The sequence below is a fragment of the Mobula hypostoma genome, chromosome 26 (genome assembly GCF_963921235.1).
Source record: "Mobula hypostoma chromosome 26, sMobHyp1.1, whole genome shotgun sequence".
NCBI classification, from domain to species: Eukaryota; Metazoa; Chordata; class Chondrichthyes; order Myliobatiformes; family Myliobatidae; genus Mobula; species Mobula hypostoma.
The window spans coordinates 21,045,205-21,065,854 of NC_086122.1; the positions used below are offsets into that span (position 1 = coordinate 21,045,205).

Below are 20,650 nucleotides of genomic sequence, written 5' to 3' on the forward strand. Positions count from 1 at the left end.
GAATAGCCTAAAAGTTGTACAAAGAGGGTTGACGAAATCCACTAGTTTATTAAGAAAACTAATACGAACTGAATGTAAAACACAAGAGATTCTGCAGCTGCTGGAAATCTTGAGCAACACACAAAGTGCTGGAGGAACTCCGTAGGTCAGGCAACATCAACGGAGGAGAATAAACAGTTGACATTTCAGGCCAGGACCCTTTACCTGAACCTGATGAACTGAACAAACTGCTTAAAAAGAGTGAAATGCCCTTTACAATGTAGTTTACATATTACTTTTCTCACAATAACATTTAGAAGCTAATACATTTTATAATCTTAAAATGATGTGCCTCTCATGTGAGATGTGGCAGTCTTGGGGGAACGCCCCTCTCCCGCAGAGTCACATCTGCCAGAAGTGCATACAGCTGGGTGATCTAGAAGACCATGTAAGGAATCTGGAGCAGCAGCTGGATGACCTAAGATTCATAAGGGAGAATGAGGCAGTCATAGATGAGAGCTACAGGGAGGTAGTCACACCTAGGCTGCCGAAAGCAGGTTGTTGGGTGACAGTCAGAGGGGGGAAAGCGAAGGTGAGCAGACAGGTAATGCAGAGCACCCCTGTAGCCATTCCCCTGAGTAATAAGTTTACCGTCCTGGATACTGTTGGTGGGGATGACCGACGAGGTGTGAGCCACGGTGGCAGGGCCTCTGCACTGGGTCTGACTCTGTGGTGCAGAAGGGTGGGACGGAGAAGAGGAGAGCTGTCATCATTGGAGACTCTATAGTCAGGGGAGCAGACAGGTGATTTTGTGGACGTGAGAAGGACACCCGCATGGTTTGTTGCCTCCTGGGTGCCAGGGTCTGGGATGTCTCTGACTGAGTGCACGACATCCTGGTACGAGAGGGAAAGCAACCAGAAGTCGTGATACATGTTGGTACCAATGACATAGGCAGGAAGAGGGATGAGGTCCTGAAGTGTGAGTTTCAGGAGCTAGGCAGAAGGCTGAAGAACAGGACCTCAAGGGTGGCGTTCTCAGGATTGCTGCCAGTGCTACATGACAGTGACGGTAAGAATTGGAGGAGATGGCAGTTGAATGCGTGGCTGAGGAGTTGGTGCAGGGAGCAGGGCTTTAGATTTTTGGATCATTGGGATCTCTTCTGGGGAAAGTGGGACCTGTACAGATTGGATGAGTTGCACCTGAACTTGAGGGGGAGCAATATCCTTGCAGGTAGGTTTACTAGCATGGTTTGGGAGGGTTTAAACTAATTTGCAAGGGGGATGGGACCCGTAGCGATAGAGCAGTGAAAGAAATGCATGGAGTAAAGCCAGATCTAACACATAGAGAGGCTTTGAGGAAAGAGAAGCAGAATAAAGGGTGTAAAGGTAGTAAGGTAGAAGGGCTAAAGTGAGTGTACCTCAATGCAAGAAGCATCAGGAACAAAGGTGATGAACTGAGAGCTTGGATACATACAGGGAATTATGATGTAGTGGCCATTACAGAGACTTGGCTGGCACCAGGGCAGGAATGGATTCTCAATATTCCTGGATTTCAGTGCTTTAAAAGGGATAGAGAGGGGGGAAAAAGGGGAAGGGTGGCATTACTGGTCAGGGATACTATTACAGCTACAGAAAGGGTGGGTAATGTAGCAGGGTCCTCTTTTGAGTCAGTATGGGTGGAAGTCAGGAACAGGAAGGCAGCAGTTACTCTATTGGGAGTATTCTATAGGCCCCCTGGTAGCAGCAGAGATACAGAGGAGCAGATTGGAAGGCAGAATTTGGAAAGGTGCAAAAATAACAGGGCTGATATCATGGGTGACTTTAACTTCCCTAATATCGATTGGCAGCAGATTACTTCCAAGGGTTTAGATGGGGCAGAGTTTGTTAAGTGTGTACAGGACGGATTCCTGTCACAGTGTGTTGACAGGCTGACAAGGGGGAATGCCATACTAGATCTAGTACTAAGTAACAAACCGGGTCAGGTCACAGATCTCTCAGTGGGTGAGCATCTGGGGGACAGTGACCACCGCTCCCTGGCCTTTAGCATTATCATGGAAAGGGATAGAATCAGAGAGGACAGGAAAATTTTTAATTGGGGAAGGGCAAATTATGAGGCTATAAGGCTAGAACTTGCGGGTGTGAATTGGAATGATGTTTTTGAAGGGAAATGTACTATGGACATGTGGTCAATGTTTAGAGATCTCTTGCAGGATGTTAGGGATAAATTTGTCCCAGTGAGGAAGATAAAGAATGGTAGGGTGAAGGAACCATGGGTGACAAGTGAGGTGGAAAATCTAGTCAGCTGGAAGAAGGCAGCATACATGAGGTTTAGGAAGCAAGGATCAGCTGGGTCTATTGAGGAATATAGGGAAGCAAGAAAGGAGCTTAAGAAGGGGCTGAGAAGAGCAAGAAGGGGGCATGAGAAGGCCTTGGCGAGTAGGGTAAAGGAAAACCCCAAGGCATTCTTCAATTATGTGAAGAGCAAAAGGATGACAGGAGTGAAGGTAGGACCGATTAGTGATAAAGGTGGGAAGATGTGCCTGGAGGCTGTGGAAGTGAGCGAGGTCCTCAATGAATACTTCTCTTCGGTATTCACCAATGAGAGGGAACTTGATGACGGTGACGACAATATCAGTGAGGTTGATGTTCTGGAGCATGTTGATATTAAGGGAGAGGAGGTGTTGGAGTTGTTAAGATACATTAGGACGGATAAGCCCCCGGGGCCTGACGGAATATTCCCCAGGCTGCTCCACGAGGAGAGGGAAGAGATTGCTGAGCCTCTGGCTAGGATCTTTATGTCCTCGTTGTCCACGGGAATGGTACCGGAGGATTGGAGGGAGGCGAATGTTGTCCCCTTGTTCAAAAAAGGTAGTAGGGATAGTCCGGGTAATTATAGACCAGTGAGCCTTACGTCTGTGGTGGGAAAGCTGTTGAAAAAGATTCTTAGAGATAGGATCTATGGGCATTTAGAGAATCATGGTCTGATCAGGGACAGTCAGCATGGCTTTGTGAAGGGCAGATCGTATCTAACAAGCCTGATAGAGTTCTTTGAGGAGGTGACCAGGCATATAGATGAGGGTAGTGCAGTGAATGTGATCTACATGGATTTTAGTAAGGCATTTGACAAGGTTCCACATGGTAGGCTTATTCAGAAAGTCAGAAGGCATGGGATCCAGGGAGGTTTGGCCAGGTGGATTCAGAATTGGCTTGCCTGCAGAAGGCAGAGGGTGGTGGTGGAGGGAGTACATTCAGATTGGAGGGTTGTGACTAGTGGTGTCCCACAAGGATCTGTTCTGGGACCTCTACTTTTCGTGATTTTTATTAATGACCTGGATGTGGGGGTAGAAGTGTGGGTTGGCAAGTTTGCAGACGACACAAAGGTTGGTGGTGTTGTAGATAGTGTAGAGGATTGTCAAAGATTGCAGGGAGACATTGATAGGATGCAGAAGTGGGCTGAGAAGTGGCAGATGGAGTTCAACCCGGAGAAGTGTGAGGTGGTACACTTTGAAAGGACATCTCCAAGGCAGAGTACAAAGTAAATGGCAGGATACTTGGTAGTGTGGAGGAGCAGGGGGATCTGGGGGTACATGTCCACAGTTCCTTGAAAGTTGCCTCACAGGTAGATAGGGTAGTTAAGAAAGCTTATGGGGTGTTAGCCTTCATAAGTCGAGGGATGGAGTTTAAGAGTCGCGATGTAATGATGCAGCTCTGTAAAACTCTGTTTAGGCCACACTTGGAGTACTGTGTCCAGTTCTGGTCACCTCACTATAGGAAGGATGTGGAAGCATTGGAAAGGGTACAGAGGAGATTTACCAGGATGCTGCCTGGTTTAGAGTGTATGGATTATGATCAGAGATTAAGGGAGCTAGGGCTTTACTCTTTGGAGAGAAGGAGGATGAGAGACGACATGTTAGAGGTATACAAGATAATAAGAGGAATAGATAGAGTGGATAGCCAGCGCCTCTTCCCCAGGGCACCACTGCTCAATACAAGAGGACATGGCTATAAGGTAAGGGGTGGGAAATTCAAGGGGGATATTAGAGGAAGGTTTTTCACTCAGAGAGTCGTTGGTGCGTGGAATGCACCGCCTGAGTTGGTGGTGGAGGCAGATACACTAGTGAAGTTTAAGAGACTACTAGACAGGTAAATGGAGGAATTTAAGGTCGGCGGGTTATATGGGAGGTGGGGTTTGAGGGTTGGCACAACATTGTGGGCCGAAGGGGCTGTAATGTGCTGTACTATTCTATGTTCTATAACATATTTCTTTGTACTAAAAATGTAACTCGGAGAACTAAACTGAGTAACTCTAAGAGTTAACGAGAGGTGGGTAATTTATAATGAAAGCCCTGGATCCAAGCATTTATAGAATTATCTTGACACAGAGATCTTGCTTAATTATATCTCCTATCCCCCTTCTGACCTATTCAATCCCCTTTTCTTGCTGTTTCTCCTTGGCCTTAAATTATTTTCCCTCATATTCCTTTCCTGGGCCCATTCAGGTCACAAATGGCGGCAAACAGACGAGTAATGAACATTCCACCTTCAGTAATGGAAGAGCCCTGTGAGTTAACAGAACAGAACTCTATCAGAAGTACCACATGGCTGATTCTTAAAGCCTCCTTCCCTAGTCCACCCCAGTGCAAATAACATTGCCAGTGAAGTTCCATCAATAAATGTGACATCATTGGCCATTGTCCAAAACCAACTGTGCACTAAACAAGCCGTTTCTTTCCAACTACAGAAGTAACAGCTACTCAACGATGTTAGAAATGGATATACAATTTCAGCTAAATAGGTGAGAATAATTAGAGATAAAGCAAGTTGAAAGATGCAGAGAAGAGGGCTGGTGAATAAAAGGCAAGGTCTGTGATTGGGAGGAGTTGTGAAAAAGTTGGTAAAACTGCATGGTGAGAGGAGCTGGAGAATTAAATGTCTGGATGTAACTGCAGAATTGTTATCTGCAATTGTCACAGAAACATGGGATGACTGCTGTAAACCTGAACAATGATTCTTCCCCCTTTCTTTCCAATCCTGATGAAGGGTCTCAGCCAAAATGTCAATCCTTTATTCTAATCCATAGATGCAGCCTGACCTGCTGAGTTCCTCCAGCACCTTGGGTGTGTTACTCTGGATAACTGAATGGTTTTTCTGGTTAAATAAGCAGAATTGGCTTCAGCTGATATTTACCTAATGAAGTTATGGGAACTACATTTATCGGATTATCAAATTTACGAAAGATTAAACACAGAAATTCAATTTCTGATTTGAGATTTCAATATAAAGTACATCAGGCCCATTGTCAGGAGATTTATCATTATTGTACCCAGCATAAATCCAATCAGTTTAGTCATCAATCTTTAGGTCTTAAATTAGTTCAGAAAACAGAAAGATTCACAATGTTCACCACCAAACAACAGAATGTCCAGAGAAGCACAGTGCACATATGCTGAGACCGTATGTAATGTCGGAGCAGGTGACAAAGTAGCAAATTCCCATGTGTGTGTGCTTTCCAGAAGTCCTTTAATGTACAAGGGGCACAACATTTAAAACGATGGAGCATTCTTTCTGAGAAAAAGGACAGGGAGTAATCTAACTGTAACTTTAAAACATAATGAGGCTGGATAGTAATCGTGAAGCTTGTAACCAAAACCAGAGGTCATAAATAAAAACAGTAACAAGTCCAAATGAAATTCAGAAGAAACCTCTTTACAAAGTAGAATGGACGTGGAACTTGTTACCATAAAGTAGTTGATACTAAGTAGCACAATTTAAAAATATGCAAAAACAGAAATACTGTATATTAAAAAAGTGAGGTAGTATCCAAAGCTTCGAAGTCCATTCAGGAATCGGATGGGTTCTGAGGGTTTTTTTTAAAGAAACAGTCAGATGAACAGTCGGAAATGAAGGAGAAAGGAACATGAGGATATACATAAAGGGTTAAATGAAGCAATAGGCTCAATTTACTAAATTAAACCATTGAGACTCAGCGTTAGAAAACCCTGCCTAGCAGTTATCTAGTCTTATCATCGCATACTGTGTTGTCACCTATTCTGTTCCAGCCATTGTCTGATAATATCTGTTCAGGACCAAACATATTCATATCTCATGAAAAAAATATATAATTCTATTTTCTAGTACAAAATATGCATATTGCAGAGGAGAGTATGTGAAAATACCAGAAATTCTTAGTAGCTGAATCACATCAGTTCCTTAGTAGGCTCTGAAATACACTGTATCATGACCATTTTAGAACTGAAACTGAACTATTGTGTCATATTACTAACAGCATAGGCAAAGTACTTAACACCTAATGTAGCAGAATGAATTCTGTTTTCTGAAAAAATGGACTTTCTGTTCATTATTTTTATTTCATGAGGCCACAGTGAGTCATTTTATTCACGAATATTCTTAATTTTGGATAAACCAATCTTCAGTGGCAGAGTATGTGGCAAGTGAGAAAATGCATTCACTCGAATTGACTGAAAATTTATTTGCAAAAACTCAAAGTTGGAAAATTGTATAAAATTAGCTTTACTAAAGATTAGCTTTATTTGTCACATGTACATCAAAATATCAAAACATACAGTGAAACGTGTTGATCACATCGACAACCAGCACAGTCTGAAGGTTGCGCTGAGGGCAGTCTGCAAGAGTTGTCATGGTTCTGGCAACAACATAGCCTGCCCACAACTCACTAACCCTAACTCATACCTCTTTGGACTGTGGGAGGAAACTGGAGCACCTGGAGGAAACCCATGCACTCACGGGGAGAACTTACAAACTCCTCAGAGCAGTTTTTCACTTTAACTGACACTGTGAATGTTATGCAAAGATCAGACTAACGTCACTCAAGAACAGGATTTCACTCAACTTCACTCGCCCCATCACTGAACTGTTCTCACAACCTACAGACTCACTTTCAAGGACTCTTCATCTCATGTTCGTGATATTTATTGTTTATTTACTTATTATTAGTATTTTTTTCTTCTGTATTTGCACAATTTGTTGTCTTTTGCACAATAGTTGTTTGCCCATTCTACTGGGTGTGGTCTTTCATAGGTTTCATGGTGTTTCTTGGATTTACTGTGTATGCCTGCAAGAAAATTAATCTCAGGGTTGTATATGGTGACATTAATGTACTTTGATAATAAATTTACTTCGAACTTTGTAATTATACAGTCCACGAGGATAGGCTACTGATTGCATCCACTTATATTGGCCTACATCTTTGTGCTTTGAAGTGGCAGCTGAACAAACACTTGCATGAACATGTGTCTCTGAGGTGTGCTTGGATAAACAAACAGCCAGTCAATAATTTCTGTATTGCAGCATTGTAGTTGTCAATTGTTAGTACTTCTTTCACAATAAAACAGACCGGAATAAGAAGACACTAATACACCTATGGTCTTGCATCAACACAAGTCATAATATACCCGCAGGCCAATAAAAATATGATTAATACAGTCATCAGCTCTGCATGTACACACATATTCCACTACAAAGGGATACATACTGTGTTACATTATGAGAACCCTTCCTATAGCACTTTTATAGATGTGCAGGCAAAGCTTGTAGTCAGGTCCATAGTTTTAATCTTGGTTAGTCAGAGATTATTTAAAGCACTACACGAAACTTTTGTCTCTTGCAAACATCCTGAAGAGGCGGCCATTCATGGGTCAGTCTCTTCAGTAAGCAGTTTGCAAAGAATTCCTACAAGAGTGTACAGAAATCAGCACTTCAAAAAAGATCCAGCCTCACCTCACAAACAACCCACCCAACCTCTATGTTAACACTGTCTGCCCCAGCTGTGAGAGAGTCTGCACACTGTCCTGGTCAGGGGCCTTAAGACTGAGTCGAAGTACATAAGGCATCCTCAATCACAAGAGGATGCCTAAAAAACTTTGTTTCAGCAAGCTTGCTTTGCAACCAAGTATTTTTTTACAATAAAATGACTTATCTTTTGAAAAATAACAGGGAGCCTGACAATGCCATTGAATAAGACGATAAAATATCACAATTGTTTTTCAACTGTTAGGGAGAATCAAAATATAGTTTTAAAGCAGTGAAAACTAATTTATAGCCCCTTATTTCTCATGTTGTTCTTTCTGTCTCTTCTTCTGCCCTTCTCCCTACTTTCTGTTCCTTTTCTGCATTGCATTGCTTTTTCTTTGAGCAGTGGTGTCAGTAATATTCCAAAGCAACTGATATTGAAATGACAGTTACACTAAAAATGGCAGCCTCTTGCTCAATCACTGTGCTCCCGCCTTTACCTGTCCATCCCCAGTTCTCCCCATAACATACCAGCACCAAGCTACTTTCCTCCTTCGAGCCGCCTTCTAATTGGTTTTCTTGTTCTTCGCTTAGCTTTAAACGTGACATCTGAATTTCACCTCTCCAGTTCCCTTCTCCGTGATTATTCAGATTGGAGATTTTCACTGAGAACAAGTCCCATTCCAACCTCCCACAACGTTCCTTCTTCTCTGCTCTTTTCAACGGGACTTCATATTCTCACAAAGGGTGGCATCCAGCATTAAGGACCTCATCATCCAGGACATTCCTTCTCCTCATTGCTACCATCAAAGAGGAGGTACAGGAGCCTGAAGACACACACTCAACATTTTATGAACAGCTTCTTCCCTTCTGCCGTCAGATTTCTGGACAGACAATGAACAAACCTAAGAACATGACTCACTAATTTTGCTCTCTTTTTGCAGTAAGATTTAATTTAACTGCAAAACTGCAAAAAGATTTAATTTAAATTTTTAATATATTTCAATCAGAATCACGTTTGGTATTTCCAGCATATGTCGTGAAATTTTTTGTCTTTGTGGCAGCAGTAAAATGCATTACATAATATTATAGAAAGAAATGTGAATTATAGTAAATATAAATATATATATATATGTTAAATTAAATAAGGAGTACGAAAACTTTAAAAAATGTCGTGAGCTAGTGTTAATGGGTTCAATGTCCATTAAGAAATCTGATTACAGAAGGGAAGAAATTGTTCCTGAATCATTGAGTGTGTGCCTTCCGGCTTCTGTACCACCTTCCTGATAGTAGCAATGAGAACAGGGCATGTCCTGGGTGATGGGGGACCTTAATGATGGATGCCGCCATTTTGAGGTCTCCTTGAAGGTGTCCTGGATACTATGGAGACGAGCGCCCATGATGGAACTGACTTAAGTTTACAAGTCTCAGTTTATTTTGATCCTGTGCAGTAGCCCCCCCCCGCATACCAAACGGTGATGCAGCCAGTTAGAATGCTCTCCACAGTACATCTGTCGAAATAGTGTAAGTTATAGTTTTTTCATGTATTACACTGTACTGTTTCAGCACAACAATAAATTTCATGACATGCCTGTGATATAAAACCTGATTCTGATTCTGAAATTTCACTTACAGTATTTCTTAAATCAAATAGAATGAAGAAATAAACTGCTCTCTTTTTGTATTTTTCTAATGCTTACGACGCCAACATAAAACTTAAGTAACAATCAGTCTGGAGCATTCAAAGTTCCCAAAGGCTTAAAAAAAATAACCCTTTTAATGTCATTATTTGAAGTCTCCCATTTTTGTTGTGAATGTAGCTTGACAGTGATTTGCAGAACTCCTTCTCCCTAATCAAGTGATAAACACATTAAAGATAAACAAGCAATCCTAAAGTTTTAAGCGCAGAATGAGTGCTATATATACTGTTTACTCTCCATGGCTAAACCTAAGGCATTAAGGAGATTCACTAAAATTATACCAAAAGGAAAAGGCTTTGGTTACGAGCAGAAATGGAGAGAAATGCAATTTGCGTTTGTGAAGAAAAAATAAAATGTATTATAAATTGTGCAGGTTTTGTTGAGGTAAATGGGAGTAATTCAGTAATCCAGAAGTTGCAAATTTAAGATCACTACCAATAGAACAAAGGGAGAGGGTATGAGATTTGTATATAGCACATTTACAATTTGGAGTAAGTTCTCTGTAATGGTGGTGGAAACAGAATCCACAATAGCTTTTAAAAGCAAAAAAAAAGATGAATTTGGAGAAAAGAAGCAGGAGGCTTGAATGCTAGATGACTTCAAAATGCATGTACAGGAGCAAAAGACCCAGTAGCCCTTTTCCTGTGCTGTAAAATTAGATCATTCCATTAAACCACAAAAAGCAAAATAGAAAACCCTTACACCATAAAATAAACACATCAGTGAATCCTTTCAAAATGCCACTGCCTGGATACATCTGATCAGAAATTCTAAAGTCTAAAACATAGTAATCAGAATTAACTGATTATGCACCTGTGTGTGTGTGTGTGTGTGTGTGTGTGTGTATGTATGTATTTGTGTGATTGTGTGTGTGTATTTGCTTTATTACATTTTAATGGCAGGGCAATTTGTAGCAACCATTTTTAAGTTTCTTTTCTGTTCCTTTCTTCACTGGAGCTTTCAATCTTATAATACACACATGCCATGCCCCTTTTAGGAGGCCTACTGTCCATCTCTGAACGGTATGAGACCAGAATACAGTTAAGGATCAGCACTACAGTGTTTGAAAATTGCTTACCGGTTATTTTTTCCTTTAACCTTTTAACACACCTTTCCCGCAGATTTTTCTTTTAATACAACCTATTAAATCTTTGTACCTGCAGCCCTTGACATAAATATGTCAAAGGAGGCCTCTTTCTCACTCCATTAAGATTAAAATGTTTAAAAATGTGATATCATTTCAGCTGACATTGGTGAAAAAAAACACATAGAAAGAACTGCAGTGCATTTAGTTTAAGCATCTGATCCTGAAACACTGTGGTACACATGTTTGACACTTACCCTGTTGTTTAAACCCACACACAGTGAAGCCAGGCATCCAAGCTGACATAGAACTATTCACCCAAGGAATCCCATAATGCAATAGAGGTGCTGTAAACTGGGTTACTGCAAGTGCTGAAAAAGCAGGGACTCTCATTATGAATTTCAGGATGTAAGAACATGATCCTTTCACAATATGATAATAAGAGTCCTTTGATTATTTATTTACTGTTTTAATTAATAATAAAAAATAAAATTCCATACTTTTATATGAAATGCAATATCAATCAAACAGTAACTAAATGAGAAAAAAATTGAATTAACATGACTGAATCAATCTTTGTACATGATTTCTTTAAGTGTGTCTTTTGTATTTTCCTCTCATTTTTGCTTCAGCCCTGTTTTTGCTGCCTCCCACCTCCTACTTTACCCAGGAACAGAATAATATGAATGAGAGTCTTTTCAGTTTCACAATCAGTAAGACCCATAATTGCATTTCCTCGCTAAGCTTATTTAAGCTGTAACAGAGGTAGAAGTACACATATATTATGTAATTAATCACACAAATTGGTAAATTTGTTTATGCATACTTCTATAGAACTAATTACACATGTAAAACCAAACAAGTGATTAACTTGGTTACAAACAAGAGAAAATCTGCCGATGCTGGAAGTCCAAGCAACACACACAAACTGCCGGAGGAACTCAGTTGCAACTTTTGTTACTGTCTTGAGAATATAAGGCTAGAAATAACCATTTGATTATAGATGCAGTGCTCATAGGTGAAGACTCCTGTACTAATGAGAGGGATTATGTTATAAAGAAATTAAATGATACCCAGCAGAAAACAGAATCACAATCAGAATCAGGCTTAATATCACCTGCATATGTCATGAAATTTGTTAACTTTGCAGCTGCAGTACAAAGCAATACATGATAATACAGTAGAGAGAAAAAGAAAACTGTGAATTACAGTAAGTATATACCATATTATATATAATAGTTAATTCAATTAGTGCAAAAATAGAAAATTAAATAAGTAGTGAGGTAGTGCTCATGGGTTCAATATCCATTCAGAAATTCAAAGATTCAAAATACATTTATTATCAAAGTGAGCATGTCCTTATGAGGCACTGCTCCGTGAAGCTGACCTGGATACTAAAGAGGCAAGTGTCCATGATAGAGCTGGCTAATTTTACAACTCTCTGCAGCTTACTTCGATCATGTGCAGTAGCATTCCCCCTCCACATGCCAGACAGTGATACAGACAGAAAAAGAGGGGAAACATATTATGGTTTCTCATAAGTTTTTAAACCATAGTTCTATGGTACTATTTGCAAGGCACTAATATCAGTATAATATCAATCTGAGATGTTGGAAAGTGATGTGTCCATTTTACACAGACTCACAAATCAAACCTGCCCCAGTGGGTTAACTTCCATCCATTTGGCTGCCGGTTAAAGCAGAAAGTCTTCCCAAAGGGCAACAGACTCGAATGGCAGCAACTACATGTGTAACTGTTTAACCACCGATGATTTTGGATGTGATCTCAGAAGCACCCATTCGCATTGATATCAGCCTCTATATACATTTGCCGTGTGTGTGACTAGTCGCAAGAGTAGCGCAGTTAGTCACAGCCACCATTATTGCATTAATTTGGATCTGCTGCTTCACCTACTTGACAATGATCATGGAGATTGGTTCTCTTGGGGTATGGTTTGGTGTAGCATTTCTAGTTACTGCAAAAAATACCTATAACAGCTATAAGAGAGACAATAATGGAAACTTTAAACTGGTTTCCACCTCCTCAAAGGAGTCTGCAGCGAAGTATCAAAATGGTCAGACCGCTCTCCACATTGGTATCACATTGAGACCTCTCCCAACATCAGCCGGCAGTCAACAAGGTTTGGACCTACTAAAGTTTTGTCTCATGCCTGCGGTTACATCAATAAATCTTGGGTTTTATTTTGCTTCATTTTTGCAATTCATGTAGATCTCCTTTCATAATGGCTTTCAGAATCTTTCCTACTCTCTCTGACTGATAGACAAGTGCTCTCCAATTCAAACTAGTGATCACCAACCAAGGCTTAATTTAACTTTGACTTACACTACACTATATTTTCTGCCATTTAGGGTCAAGAGTCATGAAAGTGGAGGTTAAGGGCCCTCCATGTATTTATAATATAAAAAAGGTTTATTTTAATTTTCTCTTTGTTTTCTAAAAATAGTTTAACATTCTACTTTTCAATGGCATTCCCATTATGTTGAAAAATGGCCAGGGATTTCTGTCCTCTGGTACAGTTCAATTGTGTATATTTGGAGTAGAAATAAATTCTCAGGTAACAAAAAAATAAGAACAGTATATCAGTGGGTACTTGAAGCAATCACATTGAAAATAATCACCAGTGACCCAAATTAAAACCTGGGGATTCAAACGCAAATGGAATGGAAAGATCTAGGATGCACTTAAAAAAAGAATATACAAATCTCTCAAGAATATTGTGAACAGTAATCTGTAATTCTGGTTGTGTAAATAACCATTTATATTGTCTATATTGTACACAGGTAGAGTGATCTCAATGTATCAAAAGCTATCATAATTTGGAAAGTACCTTCATGGACTGAAAGACATCAAGTGCTGCTATAAGGAAATCCTTGCTATCTTGGTTTGACTCAATATGTCCAGCACCTACATGTAATATAATCTGGGAAGTGCAAGGATATGTACCAGTAACTTCAAAGTACAGCTCTGCGTAAGCTAGTGAAGACTCTGATGAAATGAAATCAATGATGAATGAAGAAGCTATTTTGTGTTACACCTGATGAGTCATAGAATCACAGAAAGATCCATGGAAGAAGGATATCATTGAGTTCATTCCAGATCCTCAAGGAAAAAAAATCTGTATTCACCATTATTCTTCTATCAGCTCCAAAATCCTATCCGATTCATTTTTGTAAGTTATTCATGAATCAGCAATCACCGTCCTTTTTGGGAAGCACTTTAAAAGTTATAATAACAAACTGCACCTTTTGTATTTTAACATCATCAGTATTTTCTTTGATGATACCCCACTGCCCAGGACATGCCCTCTTCTCATTGTTGCCATCATGTAGGAGATACAGAAGCCTGAAAGCACACACTCAGTGATTCCAAGAACAACTTCTTCCCCTCTGCCATCTGATTTCTAAATGGACATTGAACCCATGAACACTACCTCACTGCTTCTTTTTAATTTCTGTTTTGTATTATATATTTTAATTTAACTATTTAATATGCATTTATATACTTACTGTAATTTAGCTTTTTTATATTTATTATGTATTGCATTGAACTGCCGCCACAAAGTTAACAAATTTCATGACATTTGTCGGTGATATTAAACGTGATTCTGATTATGAAATCTTTTACCTCTAGTTTCTAACTTTATTTCGTTTCTTATTACGTTTACTCTTTAAAAAAGTGTCATTGAATATTTCCATTAAATTACATTGTATTTCACTGCGTTAAAGAAGACAACCTATAGAAAAACATAGTTGAGACGCCACTATCTTACCAAGTCAGTAACTCTCCATTACACTCTTGCTGAGGCTTTATCGCCCATTTAAAAATAGGATGCTAATTGGGATTGAGAAACTGTTTATATTACCTTACACTTGTACTCTGTGTAACAGTCATGTTAGTTGGTAGACAATGATCAACAATTAGTACTAAAAGTTTTATAGAGTCTGTCTGTCTTTACAACTTCTAAAATTTTTAGTATGAATTGTTGATCCTTTGTCTACCAACTAACATGAATTGCTACATAATTTCCTGCATTAATTTTCACCTTTTATGTGTTGTTCCATTTTATCAGCCTGATAATGTCCTCCTGAAATCTGTTTCCATCTTCCACAGTGTTTATTGCATATCTGTTTAAAATGATTCCCTGTATATGTCAAGTCCAGACTATAAATGTACACCAAAGACTGGCCCTTTACACATTTCCCACTGTTACATAAAGCAAATATTCAGTATCATTTTCAACATTCTGCATTTTTGGCAATATTCTTTTAATTCCGCGAAGTTGAATATTGCTAATTATCAACATGCTTTATCAAAGGTCTTTTGAAAGATCATAAATCAACTGTACTGACTCAGATTGTGGCAATTACAAATTAATGAGCAATTCAAAAGCAGGTCCTTTCTTATTTGCACACTAACTGCTTCAACTACTTCAAGTGCTTTTGCATAAATGCTGTGATATTCTAGCTAAAGCATTCCGGACATGAAGCAGATTCTCTTTATAATAACACTGTTCAAGTCTATAATAATAGTGTTCCAGATTTTATGTTGACCAGTTGCAGTCTGTTTTCCTCAATCTGAACTTCTGGGTTAAATGTGAAGCATAGGTTAATATTCTCATTAATATCTGTTATCTCTGAAGTCCTGTGAATTTAACATATTGAGAGATATTTTAATAACTTTTGCTGCGTTTTAAGCACAATTGCACGTATTTATGATCTGCATGCTTTCCAAAATATTTTTTCTGGGAGGAGATCCATAATTGGATGTGGCTGTTCTACTCATCACTAGTGCAGTCCTAATTAGCAGGTGGAAGATGATCTAGTCTCAAGCCGAGCAAACCTGCATTTTCTTCTTTATTGTGTGTTGTACTGATTATAATCAATACCAAGTCCATCAGAGACGAAATGGGTTTATCAAGTAAGACGATCCGCACTGCGGACGTGTTAATCTCTAAAGACGTACGGTTAATGCTAGTAGATTGTGGAAATGCTATGTTGGCATCGGAAGCATGGTTACAGCTGCCGGTTGACCCCAGCATAATCTTCATTGACTTGATTTGACGCAAGTGACGCTTTGCACTCTTGTTTCAATGTACACATGGTAAATAAAGCTAATATTTAATCTTTAATCTCCTTGCATTTGGATGACTGCATTACGTTTTCCCTGGATCCAGTGTTGTTCCACAGATGGATGAACATCTGCAGCCAAGTAAACCCGCTCTTGGGAGAGTTAATGTCAGGAAAAAACACTTTGACCGCCAGTCCAGCTGATCATCTGACCCTTTCACTTTTAGGTCCAATTACCTGAAGGTGCCTGGACTCTGAAGCAGAGACAGGACTTGTATCAAGACCTGGGTGGAATGTATAGCCAAAATGAAGCAGACATTGGGATCATGGAAGTAATTTTCTGACCATAATGTGTGGAAAAACCTGGTCTTCAGATGTGAAATGTCCTTTGGTTTGCTGTATGTTGCCTTACTACAGTATTCATCTGATCCTGCGGATTGTAAATGGACTTTATCTGCAGGACACAATGTAGAAATCGCCTGATTAGGTGGGGGGTGGTATTGGGAGAATGCATCCTGGTGTGGCCTTCAATTTGATGGCTCCTTTGGTAAGGGCTACATCCAGCTATGACAAAAACGGAGTGTGACTGTGGGTCTGATCTCTCCCCATTTTGCTGTTGTGTGCTTCATTGAGTTGGACTGCACCATATCCATAATATATTCTAGAAGAGCAATTTGATCACAGGTCACTCAGACAGTGGTCTGCAGTAATAGATGGTAGACTGTGTTCAATAGTACATCTGGCAATACTGGCTAAGTCATTTGATAGAATGTTTCTTCACCAGAAACTTCAAACATCAAGAACCATGCGCCCTGCTCAAATCCTTCATGTGAAGCATTATTATATATTTGAAGTAGCAAGAGTGGGGTTAAAACCATTATTCACCTCCGAGAATATGCATTTGTCAAGATGGGCTAGAAAGATTCTTTCTTTTTTTTTTGTATTTTCTTTGGTAAATTATGTATAATGTCACTTTATGTTTGCCTGAGTTTGTTATGTACTGTGCTGCTGTTTCTAAAAGCTCATCTTTGAAGCATTTTTACCTCAGGTATATATGACATAGTTACAAACTTGAACTTGAAGGGATGCAATGGACTTTGTCACAGTCCAGTCTAAAAAGCTGCACAATAAAGCACTCTATGCTCTGTTAGCTGTAACCACGATTGCAAAAAAACAACTGATGCTGTAAGATTATCAGCATCGTTGAAAGATATACTCCAGTCTGCCTAAAACCAGCTGGATCTTTCAGTCCGTGAAATGATGTGAGAAGAGCATCTTGATCACAACCCAGTCAGGTAGTGACTGATTGATGCAAACTGGCACACTCTGAGGGAAAAGAGTACATCGACAGAGGTATGCCTAATCTTGGTTCTTGCAATGTCTCTTTGGAAAAAGGCCAGAGATTAGTCCCACTGCACACTGATGGGCTGTTAAAACCCACAGTTCGCTCAATGAATATAGATAAGGGAAAAGTTCATGATATGTTAATGCAATATATATATTCTAAGCAAGTAGAATGAGATGGTTTGTATCCTTTGGCCCACTGAGTCTTGGCAAAATTCTGCTTCTATATCTTATGGTATTGACAATGATGACATAAATTTCTGAATTAAATATTTTCAAATTTTGTATATAAAGTATATTTTAAAAAGCTTCGAAACATAAGCCAGTTAATGGAATGGACAGATGAAATTTGTTTCACGGAAGTATGAAGTATTTCATTTTTGTTAGGGATCATTCTAGTCATGTCATTATGAACAGAGTCACTGTAGATTAACTAACGCAAGACATAAAACCTGTACACAATTTGATGGGATATTCTGAATCTGTCTCATTGAAACTACAATGGGGATGATAATAAATGAATATTCCTGCTAATTGCACGTTGCCAAAGGTGTATCCTTGCCACTTAATGTACAGTGTGGGACAGATCTGTTTTCTTTCTTAACTTTCTGGTTAGTTGTATATTCATGGAGTCATCCCTCAACACTGTAACAAAAATGGTGTATTTTGGGTGCCTGGCCTTTGTAACAGACAACAGTATTCAAGGTTCAAAGTAAATTTTATTATCAGAGTACATATTTAGGAGCAAAGAGGTCCTTCTGCAGTTGTACAGGGCCCTGGTGAGACCACACCTGGAATATTGTGTACAGTTTTGGTCTCCAAATTTGAGGAAGGACATTCTAGCTATTGAGGGAGTGCAGCGTAGGTTCACAAGGTTAATTCCCGGGATGGCGGGACTGTCATGTGTTGAAAGATTGGAGCAACTGGGGTTGTATACACTGGAATTTAGAAGGATGAGAGGGGATCTGATTGAAACATATAAGATTATTAAGGGATTGGACACGCTAGAGGCAGGAAACATGTTCCCGATGTTGGGGGAGTCCAGAGCCAGAGGCCACAGTTTAAGAATGAGGGGTAGACAGTTTAGAACGGAGTTGAGGAAAAACTTTTTCACACAGAGGGTTGTGGTTCTGTGGAATGCTCTGCCTCAGAAGGCAGTGGAGGCCAATTCTCTGGATTCTTTCAAAAAAGAGTTAGATAGAGCTCTTAAAGACAGCGGAGTGAAGGGATATGGGGAGAAGGCTGGAAAAGGGTACTGATTGTGGATGATCAACCATGATCACAGTGAATGGTGGTGCTGGCTCAAAGGGCTGAATGGCCTGCTCCTGCACCTATTGTCTATTGTCTATACAACCTTGAGATTCTTTACCCTTTGGGCATACTCAACGAATCTATAGAACAGTAACTATAGCAGGATAAATGAAAGATCAGCTAAAGCGTAGAAGACAACAAACTGTGCAATTGCAAATATAAAAAAGTTACGAGAGCATGAAATAACAAGATAAAGAGTCCTTAAAGTGAGATCATTGGTTGGGGAACATCTCAATAGATGAGTCTTTTGTTCGAGAGCCTGGTGATTGAGGGGTAGTAACTGTTCCTGAACCTGGTGGTGTGAGTCCTAAGGCATTTGTACCTTCTGCCTGATGACAGCATCGAGAAGAGAGGTTGGCCTGGGTAGTGAGGATCTTAATGATGGATGTTGCTTTCCCTCAACGGCATTTCATGTTGATGTGCTCAACGGCTGGAAGGGTTTGCCTGTGATGTACTGGGCCGAATCCACTACCTTTCATAGGATTTTCCGTTCGAAGGCATTGGTGTTTCCATACCAGGCTGCGTTGCAGCCAGTCAATACACTTCCACCACACATCTATAGCTGTTTGTCTAAGTTTTTGATGTCATGCCAAATCTCTGTAAACTCCAAAGTAAGTAGGGGCGTTGTTGTGCTTTCTTTGCAATTACATTTGTAAGTGATGAGTACAGGACCCATCATACGAGTATTCAAAGGGGTTCTGCTATTTGGGATCAGCTATATGATACTGTAAATTTGAATATATTCAAAATATTAAAGTATTTGATTACAGCAATTTAAAGTGTAGTTAATTTAAAGTATTATTATCTTTGTCTTGATAAAGTCTAAAATATTGTGTCAAGAGAGAAAGATTCCCTTGGACTCTCTCTGTCCTGGAAGGTTACTGTATAAATAAAGACTTTTATATTTCCCCTTTACAGCTTCCATGTGACGTAGTTTTAATTCAGTTAGAACAAGGGATACCATTTTAATAGCTTGAAGGAAAAGAAATACTTGGTGATCTCTTTGAAGATGGCATAGAAAGAAATAATGCAGTTAGAATATGTACATTATCCCTGGTTTTATAAACAGATGCATCAAGTACAAAAGCAAGGATCTTTACAAAGCCCAAGCTGGAGCTCTGTATCCACCGATAGGGTAGCAGACACCAACAGAATCAACAAACTCATTCATAAGGCCAGTGATGTTGTGGGGATGGAACTGGACTCTCTGACGGTGGTGTCTGAAAAGAGGCTGCTGTCTAAGTTGCATGCCATCTTGGTCAATGTCTCCCATCCACTACATAATGCACTGGGTGGGCACAGGAGTACATTCAACCAGAGACTCATTCCACCGAGATGCAGCACAGAGCGTCATAGGAAGTCATTCCTGCCTGTGGCCATCAAACTTTACAACTCCTCCCTTGGAGGGTCAGACACCCTGAGCCAATAGGCTGGTCCTGGACATTTCATAATTTACTGGCATAATTTACATATTACTATTTAACTATTTATGGTTCTATTACTATTTATTACTATTTACTATTTATTATTTATGGTGCAACTGTAACGAAAACCAATTTCCCCCGGGATCAATAAAGTATGACTATGACTATGAATTACACATTTTAGGAAGAATGTTGTCTTTTAAGACTTTCTATATATTTATTCACTATAACTGCACCAGGGCACGAGTCATATTTAAAAGAGGTGAGGGAGGTTTATGCCCAAGTGGCCGCCCATTTTAATTCCACTTCCCATTCTCATATGTCAGTACATGGCCTCCTCTGTTGTCGTGACGAACCCACACTCAGGTTGGAGAAGCCTCCAACCTGATGGCGTGAACATCGATTTCATGAACTTCCGGTAATGCCCCCACCCCTCACCCCTCACCATTCCCCTTTCCTTCTCTCACCTTATCTCCATACCTGCCCATCAACTTCCTCTGGAGCTCCTCCTTCTTTTCTTTCTTCCATGACCTTCTGTCCTCTCATATCAGATTCCCCCTTCTCCAGCCCTGTATCTCTTTCACCAAATTGCCAGCTCTTTGCTTCACCCCTCTCCCCAACTCCTGGTTTCACTTATCACCTTGTGTTTCTTCTTCCTCCTCTTCCCCCACCTTCTAACTCTGACTCATCTATTTTTTCTCTCATTCTGGTGAAGGGTCTCAGCCCGAAATGTCAGTTATAGTCTTTTCCATAGATGCTGCCTGACCTGCTGAGTTCCTCCAGCATTTTGTGTGTGTTGCTTTGGACTTCCAACATCATTCTTTTTGATAAAGTGAAGAGAAACTATTTTAACCAGCTGATGAGTCTGTGGCCAGGTGACACAGATTAAAGGAATTGGCATGAGCACCAGTGGGAGCAGAAGCAGAATAGTTTCTTGTTAACACAAACAAC

The 20,650-nt window shown here is 39.8% G+C and overlaps 1 protein-coding gene across 6 annotated transcripts in view; it reads right to left on the minus strand.

Annotated features, from left to right (window-relative positions):
- Positions 1-10,844, minus strand: part of LOC134338194 (zinc finger MYM-type protein 4-like) — a 228,336-nt gene extending 217,492 nt beyond the window's left edge. For all 6 annotated transcript variants that reach the window (XM_063033844.1, XM_063033847.1, XM_063033846.1 and 3 more), the window contains exon 1: positions 10,791-10,844. The gene's annotated coding sequence lies outside the window, so the exon portion shown is untranslated. The remainder of the gene's footprint in view (positions 1-10,790) is intronic.
- Positions 10,845-20,650: the final 9,806 nt, after the last annotated feature.